The sequence below is a fragment of the Hyperolius riggenbachi genome, chromosome 7 (assembly GCF_040937935.1).
Source record: "Hyperolius riggenbachi isolate aHypRig1 chromosome 7, aHypRig1.pri, whole genome shotgun sequence".
Classification (NCBI taxonomy): Eukaryota; Metazoa; Chordata; class Amphibia; order Anura; family Hyperoliidae; genus Hyperolius; species Hyperolius riggenbachi.
The window spans coordinates 32,044,339-32,056,838 of NC_090652.1; the positions used below are offsets into that span (position 1 = coordinate 32,044,339).

At 39.1% G+C, this 12,500-nt stretch overlaps 17 non-coding genes across 17 annotated transcripts; all 17 read right to left on the bottom strand.

The window, feature by feature from the left end:
- Positions 1 to 538: 538 nt before the first annotated feature.
- On the bottom strand, positions 539 to 610 carry TRNAC-GCA (transfer RNA cysteine (anticodon GCA)). The gene has a single exon. It is a non-coding gene; the product is annotated as a tRNA-Cys (tRNA).
- A 723-nt stretch (positions 611 to 1,333) lies between these two features.
- On the bottom strand, positions 1,334 to 1,405 carry TRNAC-GCA (transfer RNA cysteine (anticodon GCA)). The gene has a single exon. It is a non-coding gene; the product is annotated as a tRNA-Cys (tRNA).
- A 565-nt stretch (positions 1,406 to 1,970) lies between these two features.
- On the bottom strand, positions 1,971 to 2,042 carry TRNAC-GCA (transfer RNA cysteine (anticodon GCA)). The gene has a single exon. It is a non-coding gene; the product is annotated as a tRNA-Cys (tRNA).
- A 723-nt stretch (positions 2,043 to 2,765) lies between these two features.
- On the bottom strand, positions 2,766 to 2,837 carry TRNAC-GCA (transfer RNA cysteine (anticodon GCA)). Its single transcript has one exon. It is a non-coding gene; the product is annotated as a tRNA-Cys (tRNA).
- A 572-nt stretch (positions 2,838 to 3,409) lies between these two features.
- On the bottom strand, positions 3,410 to 3,481 carry TRNAC-GCA (transfer RNA cysteine (anticodon GCA)). The gene has a single exon. It is a non-coding gene; the product is annotated as a tRNA-Cys (tRNA).
- A 572-nt stretch (positions 3,482 to 4,053) lies between these two features.
- Positions 4,054 to 4,125, bottom strand: TRNAC-GCA (transfer RNA cysteine (anticodon GCA)). Its single transcript has one exon. It is a non-coding gene; the product is annotated as a tRNA-Cys (tRNA).
- A 723-nt stretch (positions 4,126 to 4,848) lies between these two features.
- Positions 4,849 to 4,920, bottom strand: TRNAC-GCA (transfer RNA cysteine (anticodon GCA)). Its single transcript has one exon. It is a non-coding gene; the product is annotated as a tRNA-Cys (tRNA).
- Positions 4,921 to 5,643: 723 nt separating this feature from the next.
- On the bottom strand, positions 5,644 to 5,715 carry TRNAC-GCA (transfer RNA cysteine (anticodon GCA)). The gene has a single exon. It is a non-coding gene; the product is annotated as a tRNA-Cys (tRNA).
- Positions 5,716 to 6,438: 723 nt separating this feature from the next.
- Positions 6,439 to 6,510, bottom strand: TRNAC-GCA (transfer RNA cysteine (anticodon GCA)). The gene has a single exon. It is a non-coding gene; the product is annotated as a tRNA-Cys (tRNA).
- Positions 6,511 to 7,233: 723 nt separating this feature from the next.
- On the bottom strand, positions 7,234 to 7,305 carry TRNAC-GCA (transfer RNA cysteine (anticodon GCA)). Its single transcript has one exon. It is a non-coding gene; the product is annotated as a tRNA-Cys (tRNA).
- A 572-nt stretch (positions 7,306 to 7,877) lies between these two features.
- TRNAC-GCA (transfer RNA cysteine (anticodon GCA)) lies at positions 7,878 to 7,949 on the bottom strand. Its single transcript has one exon. It is a non-coding gene; the product is annotated as a tRNA-Cys (tRNA).
- A 725-nt stretch (positions 7,950 to 8,674) lies between these two features.
- TRNAC-GCA (transfer RNA cysteine (anticodon GCA)) lies at positions 8,675 to 8,746 on the bottom strand. Its single transcript has one exon. It is a non-coding gene; the product is annotated as a tRNA-Cys (tRNA).
- Positions 8,747 to 9,318: 572 nt separating this feature from the next.
- On the bottom strand, positions 9,319 to 9,390 carry TRNAC-GCA (transfer RNA cysteine (anticodon GCA)). Its single transcript has one exon. It is a non-coding gene; the product is annotated as a tRNA-Cys (tRNA).
- A 723-nt stretch (positions 9,391 to 10,113) lies between these two features.
- Positions 10,114 to 10,185, bottom strand: TRNAC-GCA (transfer RNA cysteine (anticodon GCA)). Its single transcript has one exon. It is a non-coding gene; the product is annotated as a tRNA-Cys (tRNA).
- Positions 10,186 to 10,750: 565 nt separating this feature from the next.
- TRNAY-GUA (transfer RNA tyrosine (anticodon GUA)) lies at positions 10,751 to 10,822 on the bottom strand. Its single transcript has one exon. It is a non-coding gene; the product is annotated as a tRNA-Tyr (tRNA).
- A 723-nt stretch (positions 10,823 to 11,545) lies between these two features.
- Positions 11,546 to 11,617, bottom strand: TRNAC-GCA (transfer RNA cysteine (anticodon GCA)). Its single transcript has one exon. It is a non-coding gene; the product is annotated as a tRNA-Cys (tRNA).
- Positions 11,618 to 12,340: 723 nt separating this feature from the next.
- Positions 12,341 to 12,412, bottom strand: TRNAC-GCA (transfer RNA cysteine (anticodon GCA)). The gene has a single exon. It is a non-coding gene; the product is annotated as a tRNA-Cys (tRNA).
- Between the last annotated feature and the right edge of the window lie 88 nt (positions 12,413 to 12,500).

Consider the following 12,500-nt stretch of genomic DNA (forward strand, 5'->3'; position numbering starts at 1 on the left):
GTTTCTCTCATGTAGTCCATGAAAACATTTCAAGCGTTAACTTGGAGTTTGTTAAGGTTGGACAGAGTTAAATGATAACTCTTAGAGACTAGAGATGGTCAATGAGACAGTAAGAAATCCAGGTTGCATGCAAATTGAATTAATATTGTAGGCAGCTTGGAAATGCGTTAATCGTCAGGAAGTGCATTAGACCCCAGCACATGTGTATTTGGCAGCAGATGTAGAAGCCCAAAGTTCTTCTGCTTTGCTAATTTGAGTGGAGGACTTACATTGTAGACATTTTGTAGCTTTTGCTGTTCTTTTGCAGGATCCTTTAAAATACGTATGGAAAGAAAAAACAAATTTACTTTGAATATGTAAAGAAAAGAACACTTCAGAAATGTGGTTGCTTGGAGGGAGCATGTGAACTTTCACCAAGTTACTACGATTCTGCAGCATAACGGGATATTTTGATTAACGTAGTTCTCTTTATTACTGCCTTGAGAGTATTGGTTTATGTAAAGAGTTTAGAGAAAGAGCAAAGAGCTAGATCATATCAAGGGGGCACTCGGATTTAAACCAATGACCTCTCGATCTGCAGTCGAATGCTCTACCACTGAGCTATACCCCCACACTCTGTTCAGCTTTTCTGACCATTTTAAATAGTTTCTCTCATGTAGTCCATGAAAGCATTTCAAGCGTTAACTTGGAGTTTGTTAAGGTTGGACAGAGTTAAATGATAACTCTTAGAGACTAGAGATGGTCAATGAGACAGTAATAAGTCCAGGTTGCATGCAAATTGAATTAATATTGTAGGCAGCTTGGAAATGCGTTAATCGTCAGGAAGTGTATTTGAATGTCCCACTTCCATGACGCTCACAATTTGCATAATAATCTGCATGAAAGATAGAATGATTAGCATGTTATGGACCATGGCCGCAAGAGACTCTTTCGTCAGACCCAGAAACTTCTCATTCTGCAGTTGCCATTTCTGCCACTGCATTAGACCCCAGCACATGTGTATTTGGCAGCAGATGTAGAAGCCAAAAGTTCTTCTGTTTTGCTAATTTGAGTGGAGAACTTACATTGTAGACATTTTGTAGCTTTTGCTGTTCTTTTGCAGGATCCTTTAAAATACGTATGGAAAGAAAAACCAAATTTACTTTGGATATGTAAAGAAAAGAACACTTCAGATATGTGGTTGCTTGAAGGGGGCATGTGAACTTTCACCAAGTTACTACGATTCTGCAGCATAACGGGATATTTTGATTATTGTAGTTCTCTTTATTACTGCCTTGAGAGTATTGGTTTATGTAAAGAGATTAGAGAAAGAGCAAAGAGCTAGATCATATCAAGGGGGCACTCGGATTTGAACCAAGGACCTCTCGATCTGCAGTCGAATGCTCTACCACTGAGCTATACCCCCACGCTCTGTTCAGCTTTTCTGACCATTTTAAATAGTTTCTCTCATGTAATCAATGAAAACATTTCAAGCGTTAACTTGGAGTTTGTTAAGGTTGGACAGAGTTAAATGATAACTCTTAGAGACTAGAGATGGTCAATGAGACAGTAAGAAATCCAGGTTGCATGCAAATTGAATTAATATTGTAGGCAGCTTGGAAATGCGTTAATCGTCAGGAAGTGCATTAGACCCCAGCACATGTGTATTTGGCAGCAGATGTAGAAGCCCAAAGTTCTTCTGCTTTGCTAATTTTAGTGGATGACTTACATTGTAGACATTTTGTAGCTTTTGCTGTTCTTTTGCAGGATCCTTTAAAATACGTATGGAAAGAAAAAACAAATTTACTTTGAATATGTAAAGAAAAGAACACTTCAGAAATGTGGTTGCTTGGAGGGAGCATGTGAACTTTCACCAAGTTACTACGATTCTGCAGCATAACGGGATATTTTGATTAACGTAGTTCTCTTTATTACTGCCTTGAAAGTATTGGTTTATGTAAAGAGTTTAGAGAAAGAGCTAGATCATATCAAGGGGGCACTCGGATTTGAACCAATGACCTCTCGATCTGCAGTCGAATGCTCTACCACTGAGCTATACCCCCACACTCTGTTCAGCTTTTCTGACCATTTTAAATAGTTTCTCTCATGTAGTCCATGAAAGCATTTCAAGCGTTAACTTGGAGTTTGTTAAGGTTGGACAGAGTTAAATGATAACTCTTAGAGACTAGAGATGGTCAATGAGACAGTAATAAATCCAGGTTGCATGCAAATTGAATTAATATTGTAGGCAGCTTGGAAATGCGTTAATCGTCAGGAAGTGTATTTGAATGTCCCACTTCCATGACGCTCACAATTTGCATAATAATCTGCATGAAAGATAGAATGATTAGCATGTTACGGACCATGGCCGCAAGAGACTCTTTCGTCAGACCCAGAAACTTCTCATTCTGCAGTTGCCATTTCTGCCACTGCATTAGACCCCAGCACATGTGTATTTGGCAGCAGATGTAGAAGCCAAAAGTTCTTCTGTTTTGCTAATTTGAGTGGAGAACTTACATTGTAGACATTTTGTAGCTTTTGCTGTTCTTTTGCAGGATCCTTTAAAATACGTATGGAAAGAAAAACCAAATTTACTTTGGATATGTAAAGAAAAGAACACTTCAGATATGTGGTTGCTTGGAGGGAGCATGTGAACTTTCACCAAGTTACTACGATTCTGCAGCATAACGGGATATTTTGATTATTGTAGTTCTCTTTATTACTGCCTTGAGAGTATTGGTTTATGTAAAGAGATTAGAGAAAGAGCAAAGAGCTAGATCATATCAAGGGGGCACTCGGATTTGAACCAAGGACCTCTCGATCTGCAGTCGAATGCTCTACCACTGAGCTATACCCCCACGCTATGTTCCGCTTTTCTGACCATTTTAAATAGTTTCTCTCATGTAGTACATGAAAGCATTTCAAGCGTTAACTTGGAGTTTGTTAAGGTTGGACAGAGTTAAATGATAACTCTTAGAGACTAGAGATGGTCAATGAGACAGTAATAAATCCAGGTTGCATGCAAATTGAATTAATATTGTAGGCAGCTTGGAAATGCGTTAATCGTCAGGAAGTGCATTAGACCCCAGCACATGTGTATTTGGCAGCAGATGTAGAAGCCCAAAGTTCTTCTGCTTTGCTAATTTGAGTGGAGGACTTACATTGTAGACATTTTGTAGCTTTTGCTGTTCTTTTGCAGGATCCTTTAAAATACGTATGGAAAGAAAAAACAAATTTACTTTGAATATGTAAAGAAAAGAACACTTCAGAAATGTGGTTGCTTGGAGGGAGCATGTGAACTTTCACCAAGTTACTACGATTCTGCAGCATAACAGGATATTTTGATTAACGTAGTTCTCTTTATTACTGCCTTGAGAGTATTGGTTTATGTAAAGAGTTTAGAGAAAGAGCAAAGAGCTAGATCATATCAAGGGGGCACTCGGATTTGAGCCAAGGACCTCTCGATCTGCAGTCGAATGCTCTACCACTGAGCTATACCCCCACGCTCTGTTTAGCTTTTCTGCCCATTTTAAATAGTTTCTCTCATGTAGTCCATGAAAGCATTTCAAGCGTTAACTTGGAGTTTGTTAAGGTTGGACAGAGTTAAATGATAACTCTTAGAGACTAGAGATGGTCAATGAGACAGTAAGAAATCCAGGTTGCATGCAAATTGAATTAATATTGTAGGCAGCTTGGAAATGCGTTAATCGTCAGGAAGTGCATTAGACCCCAGCACATGTGTATTTGGCAGCAGATGTAGAAGCCCAAAGTTCTTCTGCTTTGCTAATTTGAGTGGAGGACTTACATTGTAGACATTTTGTAGCTTTTGCTGTTCTTTTGCAGGATCCTTTAAAATACGTATGGAAAGAAAAAAAAATTTTACTTTGAATATGTAAAGAAAAGAACACTTCAGAAATGTGGTTGCTTGGAGGGAGCATGTGAACTTTCACCAAGTTACTACGATTCTGCAGCATAACGGGATATTTTGATTAACGTAGTTCTCTTTATTACTGCCTTGAGAGTATTGGTTTATGTAAAGAGTTTAGAGAAAGAGCAAAGAGCTAGATCATGTCAAGGGGGCACTCGGATTTGAACCAAGGACCTCTCGATCTGCAGTCGAATGCTCTACCACTGAGCTATACCCCCACGCTCTGTTCAGCTTTTCTGACCATTTTAAATAGTTTCTCTCATGTAGTCCATGAAAGCATTTCAAGCGTTAACTTGGAGTTTGTTAAGGTTGGACAGAGTTAAATGATAACTCTTAGAGACTAGAGATGGTCAATGAGACAGTAATAAATCCAGGTTGCATGCAAATTGAATTAATATTGTAGGCAGCTTGGAAATGCGTTAATCGTCAGGAAGTGTATTTGAATGTCCCACTTCCATGACGCTCACAATTTGCATAATAATCTGCATGAAAGCTAGAATGATGAGCATGTTACGGACCATGGCCGCAAGAGACAGTTTCGTCAGACCCAGAAACTTCTCATTCTGCAGTTGCCATTTCTGCCACTGCATTAGACCCCAGCACATGTGTATTTGGCAGCAGATGTAGAAGCCAAAATTTCTTCTGTTTTGCTAATTTGAGTGGAGGACTTACATTGTAGACATTTTGTAGCTTTTGCTGTTCTTTTGCAGGATCCTTTAAAATACGTATGGAAAGAAAAACCAAATTTACTTTGGATATGTAAAGAAAAGAACACTTCAGATATGTGGTTGCTTGGAGGGAGCATGTGAACTTTCACCAAGTTACTACGATTCTGCAGCATAACGGGATATTTTGATTATTGTAGTTCTCTTTATTACTGCCTTGAGAGTATTGGTTTATGTAAAGAGATTAGAGAAAGAGCAAAAAGCTAGATCATGTCAAGGGGGCACTCAGATTTGAACCAAGGACCTCTCGATCTGCAGTCGAATGCTCTACCACTGAGCTATACCCCCACGCTCTGTTCAGCTTTTCTGACCATTTTAAATAGTTTCTCTCATGTAGTCCATGAAAACATTTCAAGCGTTAACTTGGAGTTTGTTAAGGTTGGACAGAGTTAAATGATAACTCTTAGAGACTAGAGATGGTCAATGAGACAGTAATAAATCCAGGTTGCATGCAAATTGAATTAATATTGTAGGCAGCTTGGAAATGCGTTAATCGTCAGGAAGTGTATTTGAATGTCCCACTTCCATGACGCTCACAATTTGCGTAATAATCTGCATGAAAGATAGAATGATTAGCATGTTACGGACCATGGCCGCAAGAGACTCTTTCGTCAGACCCAGAAACTTCTCATTCTGCAGTTGCCATTTCTGCCACTGCATTAGACCCCAGCACATGTGTATTTGGCAGCAGATGTAGAAGCCCAAAGTTCTTCTGCTTCGCTAATTTGAGTGGAGGACTTACATTGTAGACATTTTGTAGCTTTTGCTGTTCATTTGCAGGATCCTTTAAAATACGTATGGAAAGAAAAACCAAATTTACTTTGGCTATGTAAAGAAAAGAACACTTCAGAAATGTGGCTGCTTGGAGGGAGCATGTGAACTTTCACCAAGTTACTACGATTCTGCAGCATAACGGGATATTTTGATTAACGTAGTTCTCTTTATTACTGCCTTGAGAGTATTGGTTTATGTAAAGAGTTTAGAGAAAGAGCAAAGAGCTAGATCATGTCAAGGGGGCACTCGGATTTGAACCAAGGACCTCTCGATCTGCAGTCGAATGCTCTACCACTGAGCTATACCCCCACGCCCTGTTCACCTTTTCTGACCATTTTAAATAGTTTCTCTCATGTAGTCCATGAAAGCATTTCAAGCGTTAACTTGGAGTTTGTTAAGGTTGGACAGAGTTAAATGATAACTCTTAGAGACTAGAGATGGTCAATGAGGCAGTAATAAATCCAGGTTGCATGCAAATTGAATTAATATTGTAGGCAGCTTGGAAATGCGTTAATCGTCAGGAAGTGTATTTGAATGTCCCACTTCCATGACGCTCACAATTTGCATAATAATCTGCATGAAAGCTAGAATGATGAGCATGTTACGGACCATGGCCGCAAGACACAGTTTCGTCAGACCCAGAAACTTCTCATTCTGCAGTTGCCATTTCTGCCACTGCATTAGACCCCAGCACATGTGTATTTGGCAGCAGATGTAGAAGCCAAAAGTTCTTCTGTTTTGCTAATTTGAGTGGAGGACTTACATTGTAGACATTTTGTAGCTTTTGCTGTTCTTTTGCAGGATCCTTTAAAATACGTATGGAAAGAAAAACCAAATTTACTTTGGATATGTAAAGAAAAGAACACTTCAGATATGTGGTTGCTTGGAGGGAGCATGTGAACTTTCACCAAGTTACTACGATTCTGCAGCATAACGGGATATTTTGATTATTGTAGTTCTCTTTATTACTGCCTTGAGAGTATTGGTTTATGTAAAGAGATTAGAGAAAGAGCAAAAAGCTAGATCATGTCAAGGGGGCACTCGGATTTGAACCAAGGACCTCTCGATCTGCAGTCGAATGCTCTACCACTGAGCTATACCCCCACGCTCTGTTCAGCTTTTCTGACCATTTTAAATAGTTTCTCTCATGTAGTCCATGAAAACATTTCAAGCGTTAACTTGGAGTTTGTTAAGGTTGGACAGAGTTAAATGATAACTCTTAGAGACTAGAGATGGTCAATGAGACAGTAATAAATCCAGGTTGCATGCAAATTGAATTAATATTGTAGGCAGCTTGGAAATGCGTTAATCGTCAGGAAGTGTATTTGAATGTCCCACTTCCATGACGCTCACAATTTGCATAATAATCTGCATGAAAGATAGAATGATTAGCATGTTACGGACCATGGCCGCAAGAAACTCTTTCGTCAGACCCAGAAACTTCTCATTCTGCAGTTGCCATTACTGCCACTGCATTAGACCCCAGCACATGTGTATTTGGCAGCAGATGTAGAAGCCCAAAGTTCTTCTGCTTTGCTAATTTGAGTGGAGGACTTACATTGTAGACATTTTGTAGCTTTTGCTGTTCATTTGCAGGATCCTTTAAAATACGTATCGAAAAAAAAAACAAATTTACTTTGGGTATGTAAAGAAAAGAACACTTCAGAAATGTGGTTGCTTGGAGGGAGCATGTGAAATTTCACCAAGTTACTACGATTCTGCAGCATAACGGGATATTTTGATTATTGTAGTTCTCTTTATTACTGCCTTGAGAGTATTGGTTTATGTAAAGAGATTAAAGAAAGAGCAAAGAACTAGATCATATCAAGGGGGCACTCGGATTTGAACCAAGGACCTCTCGATCTGCAGTCAAATGCTCTACCACTGAGCTATACCCCCACGCTCTGTTCAGCTTTTCTGACCATTTTAAATAGTTTCTCTCATGTAGTCCATGAAAACATTTCAGGCGTTAACTTGGAGTTTGTTAAGGTTGGACAGAGTTAAATGATAACTCTTAGAGACTAGAGATGGTCAATGAGACAGTAAGAAATCCAGGTTGCATGCAAATTGAATTAATATTGTAGGCAGCTTGGAAATGCGTTAATCGTCAGGAAGTGCATTAGACCCCAGCACATGTGTATTTGGCAGCAGATGTAGAAGCCCAAAGTTCTTCTGCTTTGCTAATTTGAGTGGAGGACTTACATTGTAGACATTTTGTAGCTTTTGCTGTTCTTTTGCAGGATCCTTTAAAATACGTATGGAAAGAAAAAACAAATTTACTTTGAATATGTAAAGAAAAGAACACTTCAGAAATGTGGTTGCTTGGAGGGAGCATGTGAACTTTCACCAAGTTACTACGATTCTGCAGCATAACGGGATATTTTGATTAACGTAGTTCTCTTTATTACTGCCTTGAGAGTATTGGTTTATGTAAAGAGTTTAGAGAAAGAGCAAAGAGCTAGATCATATCAAGGGGGCACTCGGATTTGAACCAATGACCTCTCGATCTGCAGTCGAATGCTCTACCACTGAGCTATACCCCCACACTCTGTTCAGCTTTTCTGACCATTTTAAATAGTTTCTCTCATGTAGTCCATGAAAGCATTTCAAGCGTTAACTTGGAGTTTGTTAAGGTTGGACAGAGTTAAATGATAACTCTTAGAGACTAGAGGTGGTCAATGAGACAGTAATAAATCCAGGTTGCATGCAAATTGAATTAATATTGTAGGCAGCTTGGAAATGCGTTAATCGTCAGGAAGTGTATTTGAATGTCCCACTTCCATGACGCTCACAATTTGCATAATAATCTGCATGAAAGATAGAATGATTAGCATGTTACGGACCATGGCCGCAAGAGACTCTTTATCGTCAGACCCAGAAACTTCTCATTCTGCAGTTGCCATTTCTGCCACTGCATTAGACCCCAGCACATGTGTATTTGGCAGCAGATGTAGAAGCCAAAAGTTCTTCTGTTTCGCTATTTTGAGTGGAGAACTTACATTGTAGACATTTTGTAGCTTTTGCTGTTCTTTTGCAGGATCCTTTAAAATACGTATGGAAAGAAAAACCAAATTTACTTTGGATATGTAAAGAAAAGAACACTTCAGATATGTGGTTGCTTGGAGGGAGCATGTGAACTTTCACCAAGTTACTACGATTCTGCAGCATAACGGGATATTTTGATTATTGTAGTTCTCTTTATTACTGCCTTGAGAGTATTGGTTTATGTAAAGAGATTAGAGAAATGGCAAAGAGCTAGATCATATCAAGGGGGCACTCGGATTTGAACCAAGGACCTCTCGATCTGCAGTCGAATGCTCTACCACTGAGCTATACCCCCACGCTCTGTTCAGCTTTTCTGACCATTTTAAATAGTTTCTCTCATGTAGTCCATGAAAACATTTCAAGCGTTAACTTGGAGTTTGTTAAGGTTGGACAGAGTTAAATGATAACTCTTAGAGACTAGAGATGGTCAATGAGACAGTAAGAAATCCAGGTTGCATGCAAATTGAATTAATATTGTAGGCAGCTTGGAAATGCGTTAATCGTCAGGAAGTGCATTAGACCCCAGCACATGTGTATTTGGCAGCAGATGTAGAAGCCCAAAGTTCTTCTGCTTTGCTAATTTGAGTGGAGGACTTACATTGTAGACATTTTGTAGCTTTTGCTGTTCTTTTGCAGGATCCTTTAAAATACGTATGGAAAGAAAAAACAAATTTACTTTGAATATGTAGAGAAAAGAACACTTCAGAAATGTGGTTGCTTGGAGGGAGCATGTGAACTTTCACCAAGTTACTACGATTCTGCAGCATAACGGGATATTTTGATTAACGTAGTTCTCTTTATTACTGCCTTGAGAGTATTGGTTTATGTAAAGAGTTTAGAGAAAGAGCAAAGAGCTAGATCATATCAAGGGGGCACTCGGATTTGAACCAATGACCTCTCGATCTGCAGTCGAATGCTCTACCACTGAGCTATACCCCCACACTCTGTTCAGCTTTTCTGACCATTTTAAATAGTTTCTCTCATGTAGTCCATGAAAGCATTTCAAGCGTTAACTTGGAGTTTGTTAAGGTTGGACAGAGTTAAATGATAACTCTTAGAGACTAGAGATGGTCAATGAGACAGTAATAAATCCAGGTTGCATGCAAATTGAATTAATATTGTAGGCAGCTTGGAAATGCGTTAATCGTCAGGAAGTGTATTTGAATGTCCCACTTCCATGACGCTCACAATTTGCATAATAATCTGCATGAAAGATAGAATGATTAGCATGTTACGGACCATGGCCGCAAGAGACTCTTTCGTCAGACCCAGAAACTTCTCATTCTGCAGTTGCCATTTCTGCCACTGCATTAGACCCCAGCACATGTGTATTTGGCAGCAGATGTAGAAGCCAAAAGTTCTTCTGTTTTGCTAATTTGAGTGGAGAACTTACATTGTAGACATTTTGTAGCTTTTGCTGTTCTTTTGCAGGATCCTTTAAAATACGTATGGAAAGAAAAACCAAATTTACTTTGGATATGTAAAGAAAAGAACACTTCAGATATGTGGTTGCTTGGAGGGAGCATGTGAACTTTCACCAAGTTACTACGATTCTGCAGCATAACGGGATATTTTGATTATTGTAGTTCTCTTTATTACTGCCTTGAGAGTATTGGTTTATGTAAAGAGATTAGAGAAAGAGCAAAGAGCTAGATCATATCAAGGGGGCACTCGGATTTGAACCAAGGACCTCTCGATCTGCAGTCGAATGCTCCACCACTGAGCTATACCCCCACGCTCTGTTCAGCTTTTCTGACCATTTTAAATAGTTTCTCTCATGTAGTCCATGAAAACATTTCAAGCGTTAACTTGGAGTTTGTTAAGGTTGGACAGAGTTAAATGATAACTCTTAGAGACTAGAGATGGTCAATGAGACAGTAAGAAATCCAGGTTGCATGCAAATTGAATTAATATTGTAGGCAGCTTGGAAATGCGTTAATCGTCAGGAAGTGCATTAGACCCCAGCACATGTGTATTTGGCAGCAGATGTAGAAGCCCAAAGTTCTTCTGCTTTGCTAATTTGAGTGGAGGACTTACATTGTAGACATTTTGTAGCTTTTGCTGTTCTTTTGCAGGATCCTTTAAAATACGTATGGAAAGAAAAAACAAATTTACTTTGAATATGTAAAGAAAAGAACACTTCAGAAATGTTGTTGCTTGGAGGGAGCATGTGAACTTTCACCAAGTTACTACGATTCTGCAGCATAACAGGATATTTTGATTAACGTAGTTCTCTTTATTACTGCCTTGAGAGTATTGGTTTATGTAAAGAGTTTAGAGAAAGAGCTAGATCATATCAAGGGGGCACTCGGATTTGAACCAATGACCTCTCGATCTACAGTCGAATGCTCTACCACTGAGCTATACCCCCACACTCTGTTCAGCTTTTCTGACCATTTTAAATAGTTTCTCTCATGTAGTCCATGAAAGCATTTCAAGCATTAACTTGGAGTTTGTTAAGGTTGGACAGAGTTAAATGATAACTCTTAGAGACTAGAGATGGTCAATGAGACAGTAATAAATCCAGGTTGCATGCAAATTGAATTAATATTGTAGGCAGCTTGGAAATGCGTTAATCGTCAGGAAGTGTATTTGAATGTCCCACTTCCATGACGCTCACAATTTGCATAATAATCTGCATGAAAGATAGAATGATTAGCATGTTACGGACCATGGCCGCAAGAGACTCTTTCGTCAGACCCAGAAACTTCTCATTCTGCAGTTGCCATTTCTGCCACTGCATTAGACCCCAGCACATGTGTATTTGGCAGCAGATGTAGAAGCCAAAAGTTCTTCTGTTTTGCTAATTTGAGTGGAGAACTTACATTGTAGACATTTTGTAGCTTTTGCTGTTCTTTTGCAGGATCCTTTAAAATACGTATGGAAAGAAAAACCAAATTTACTTTGGATATGTAAAGAAAAGAACACTTCAGATATGTGGTTGCTTGGAGGGAGCATGTGAACTTTCACCAAGTTACTACGATTCTGCAGCATAACGGGATATTTTGATTATTGTAGTTCTCTTTATTACTGCCTTGAGAGTATTGGTTTATGTAAAGAGATTAGAGAAAGAGCAAAGAGCTAGATCATATCAAGGGGGCACTCGGATTTGAACCAAGGACCTCTCGATCTGCAGTCGAATGCTCTACCACTGAGCTATACCCCCACGCTCTGTTCAGCTTTTCTGACCATTTTAAATAGTTTCTCTCATGTAGTCCATGAAAACATTTCAAGCGTTAACTTGGAGTTTGTTAAGGTTGGACAGAGTTAAATGATAACTCTTAGAGACTAGAGATGGTCAATGAGACAGTAATAAATCCAGGTTGCATGCAAATTGAATTAATATTGTAGGCAGCTTGGAAATGCGTTAATCGTCAGGAAGTGTATTTGAATGTCCCACTTCCATGACGCTCACAATTTGCATAATAATCTGCATGAAAGATAGAATGATTAGCATGTTACGGACCATGGCCGCAAGAGACTCTTTCGTCAGACCCAGAAACTTCTCATTCTGCAGTTGCCATTTCTGCCACTGCATTAGACCCCAGCACATGTGTATTTGGCAGCAGATGTAGAAGCCCAAAGTTCTTCTGCTTTGCTAATTTGAGTGGAGGACTTACATTGTAGACATTTTGTAGCTTTTGCTGTTCATTTGCAGGATCCTTTAAAATACGTATCGAAAAAAAAAACAAATTTACTTTGGGTATGTAAAGAAAAGAACACTTCAGAAATGTGGGTGCTTGGAGGGAGCATGTGAAATTTCACCAAGTTACTACGATTCTGCAGCATAACGGGATATTTTGATTATTGTAGTTCTCTTTATTACTGCCTTGAGAGTATTGGTTTATGTAAAGAGATTAGAGAAAGAGCAAAGAACTAGATCATATCAAGGGGGCACTCGGATTTGAACCAAGGACCTCTCGATCTGCAGTCAAATGCTCTACCACTGAGCTATACCCCCACGCTCCGTTCAGCTTTTCTGACCATTTTAAATAGTTTCTCTCATGTAGTCCATGAAAACATTTCAGGCGTTAACTTGGAGTTTGTTA